The sequence below is a fragment of the Pteropus vampyrus genome, unplaced genomic scaffold, assembly GCF_000151845.1.
Source record: "Pteropus vampyrus isolate Shadow unplaced genomic scaffold, Pvam_2.0 Scaffold159, whole genome shotgun sequence".
In the NCBI taxonomy this organism is placed as follows: Eukaryota; Metazoa; Chordata; class Mammalia; order Chiroptera; family Pteropodidae; genus Pteropus; species Pteropus vampyrus.
In genome coordinates, this window is record NW_011888940.1 from 1,156,566 (window position 1) to 1,160,569 (window position 4,004).

The following is a 4,004-nucleotide window of genomic DNA, read 5'->3' on the forward strand; positions in this document are numbered from 1 at the left end:
AAACTTTGTTTTTTTAAGCCACCAAGAAAATGTTTGAATAAAGAAAATATGCTTCCATAGTTACAGGTCGTCTCTGATTCATGATTTTTTGAATGGTTCACAGTAGAGTTTGTACACTGGATATTTTTTGCACTTAAAGGTGGCTTCTACTGTCTTTCCCAGTCTGTCCTGGCACTGTTCTTTGAATGTGTTCTCAAAAACCAATAAAAATTTTATAATAATTCCAAAGCTGGGCGAACCAGTTCAACGGGCCTCAGTATGAAAGGGAAAAAAGGAAGAAACTTGAGTGGGAGATTATTCCTGTCCGATTATTGATGTAAGATCTGTGGCCTTGGACAAATCCTGCCTCTGGTCTTTCTGAATTACTTCTGAAAACCAAAAAAATCCAACCAGGTCTGGGGACAGAGAAAACCAGAGAAGGAAAAGAGAGGGTTCAAAGTCATTTCTCTCAAGGTATTTGTTTCTGTGTTCCCAGACCCGGAAATATTCACCCAGAGATATTAATGATAATGGCATCGTTTTAAAGAGATGGAGCAGCCTCGCCTGAATGTCAACTGGGCCATCAGACCATGCGCTTTCGATGGTCATAGACTCACAGAATCACGGGTTAGAAGCAACTTCAGAGAGCCTGGTACATCCACTGTGTTCGGAGAGACAGAGGCCAAAGAGACAGCAGTGACTTGCTAAGGACACAGAGCTTGACTCCATACTCTTTTATACATCGAATATCTGTGATTAAGTGTGACAGTGGGGTGGACGCTTGCAAGCAATACAAGCTGAGGCGTAAGAGTTTTTTTTTTTTTTTTTAGAATAACCCTTTCATACATAATTTTCTCATTAGAAATTTGTTAGATCACATATAGACCTTGCGGACAGCATCTAGAAATCACTTCCAGGGCCCAAATGGCAGTTTGGAGCTTACTTTTTTGAGGAGGACAGCCGCTCTGACCGTTTAGATGACCGAGTGAAAAGACAGTTATGCTAACCCCCCTCGACGCACAGGTCTATTTTTTTTCTCTAAATGGTGAGCTGATTGTCCCACTATCATTGATCAAACATTTTAAGTTTTACTTTTTTCATATGATTACATCACAGAAAATGAGAGAGACTTTTATCTATCTATCTATCTATCTATCTATCTATCTATCTATCTATCTATCTATCTATCTATCGTCTATCTATATTATGGTGACATTGTTTAACGAAATCCAGTAAGTTTCAGGTGTACGATTCAACAGTAAGGTTGCATTGTATGTTCACCACCCATAGATTTCTTTCTGTCACCACATATTTGACCCCTTTTACCCCATCTACCTCCCCCTTCCCCTACCCTCTACCCTCTGGTAACCACTAGTCTACTGTCCATGTTCACGAGTCTCTGTTTGTTTGTCCTGTTTTGATATCATTTATTTGACCCGCCGATTCTGTGACAGTTGTACACTGGTGTATCTTTATAGGACAGGGGCTCCTACTAACCTGGATGGAAGAGCAGGGACAGACTTCATCGCCCCGAGAGACCTGCGGGGTCTCGCCCTTTGGCACTGATCCGCGGTGCAGAAGGACCCACAAAGGGTCATTGGGAAGCTCCGTTGCTCTGGTTTGACCATGGCCCATGAACCTTTCTAGCAGACCCCCTCACGGAGAGTAAGTTAATCACAATGAAGTCCTGTCCTACCTTTTAAAATTCCAAAACCACAGGCCAGCACTCACCTCATCCGTTTCCCGCTGGAAGCAAACACACATACTACCATCACATCAGCTCATGCCCCTCCTCCACTTGGGCTGCAAAGCAGGACAAGTTCACTGTCACAGTATTTACACTCTGTCTCCGTTGTCTGCCAAGCCAAAGCTATATTTTGGCGTGTAAGCTTCATTTAAAATTTATTTTTACTTAATGGGGCAGCCCAGTTCTGTTTGGATGTCTAATCCAGTTTTAGTTGCCTCTTTGTCACCGCTCTTTGGGCTCATTACCCTTTTTCTTATTGTCATAGGCAGCCACATTATCGGATTCCCTAACCTTGCAAATCCCTTAGCACACCCCAACGGTTTTCACTCAAAAATCCAATAAAGTCGCCAGATAAAATACAGGATGCCATGTCTTATTTGGGACACACTTTATAGGATGCCATATAATAGTTGGGATATATACTTATACAGTAAAAATTGTTTACTGTTTATCTGAAAGTCAAATTTAACTGGGCATCTGTATTTTTATTTGATAAATCTTGTCACCTTAAAATACAACTGCCTCTGTGCCTCAGAGGTACAATAATGTGCAAATGGGGTCCATGTCCAACTCACTTCCCTTCATTTCTCTGTCTCCAACGATCAAGGTCTGCTTACTGCTAAGGACATTGGGGTTGGTGGTGGCGGGGGTACCAGGAGACAGAAAAATAAACCCAGACATTTTTAAATTACACTATTCATATTTATAATAAAATTTAATTGGAAAAATTGACGGTTTTTTTTTTTTTTTTTTTCTGGCTTAAAAGGAAAATGGAAAAATAACCCCACCTTCCCCCACACTCAGGCCTCCCCTTCCGGCCCTCCCAGCCGCAGGCCGACGTAAGCTGCGGTCACGCACCCGGCACCATCAACCTCACCGCGCACATCGCCGTTCCGTGGGCGGCGGGCACACCGAGGCCACCGTACCCACATCACGTCATTTCAGTCTCAGAGGCAAAATAACCCCGGCTGGCCTCCCAACCCATCGATTCAGGCTGAACTTCCGGCCGTTCCTTTTTATTCACAGCTGAGATAACCCAGCTCTGGAGAAACCAAGCAACCTTGACACTGCTCAGTGGCCATGAAGACACGGCCAAATTCCTTTGTGGCAAAGATTTACTGTGAAAAATAACTTCAGGACCTAGCTAATGACCCTCCATATTGAGCAATGTTTTCTAATAAATGCTGTCTGTGTCAAGAAGGAAATAGCATTTGTTTATTTTTGTTTTTATTTCTCTTGCCCTTGGAGTCAAATTCACGAAAACACCGCAGAGACCGATGTTCAGAAGCTTGGTGCCTGTGTTTTCGTCTGTGCATTTTACTGTTTCGGTTTTTATATTCAAGCTTTTCATCCATTTTCACTTAAGTTTCGTGTATGGTGTCAGATAGTAGTCCAGTTTTGTTCTTTTGCATGTGGCTTTCCAGTTTTTCTTTCTCCGTTGTACCTTCTTGGCTTCTTTGTTCTAAATTAGTTGCCCATATGTGTGGGGGTTTATTTCTGGGCTCTCAATTCTGTTCTATAGGTGATATTTTTCTGCCAACAACATACTATTGTGATTACTATAATTTTGTAGTATAGTTTGAAATTGGAGAGAGTGATACCTCTGGCTTTGTTCTTTTCTTCTCGGGAGTGTTTTGGCTAGTCAGGGTCTTTTGTGGTTCTGTACAAATATGAGGATTTTTGGTTCTATTTCTGTGAAGCATGCCATTGAGGTTTTGAGAAGGATTGAATATATAGCTCAAACTTCTGCACAGCAAATGATCAAGAAAACAAAATGGCAACCAACCAAAGGAGAGAAAAATATATGCAAACGATATCTTCAATAAGGGGTTAATATCCAAAATATATCAAGAATTCAGACAACTCGATAACAGAAAAACAAACAGCCAGATTGAAAAAGGGGCAGAGGATCTAAGATTTTTCTGTGGAAGAACATACAGATGGCCAACAGGCATATGAAGAGATGTTCGACATCACTAATCATTAGGGGAATGCAAATCAAAACCACAATGAGATATCACCTCACACCTGTCAGAATGGCTACTTTAAGAAAGATAAGAAATAACAACTGTCGGAGAGGATGTGGAGAAAAGAGAACCCTCCTGCACTGTTGGTGGGATTATAAATTAGTGCAGCCGCTGTGGAACACAGTTCCTCGAAAAATTAAGAATAGAGCTACCATGTGATCAGCAATTCCTCTTCTGGGTATTTATCTGAAGAATATGAAAACACTAACTTAGAAAGGTATGTGTATTCCTATGTTCACTGCAGCATTATT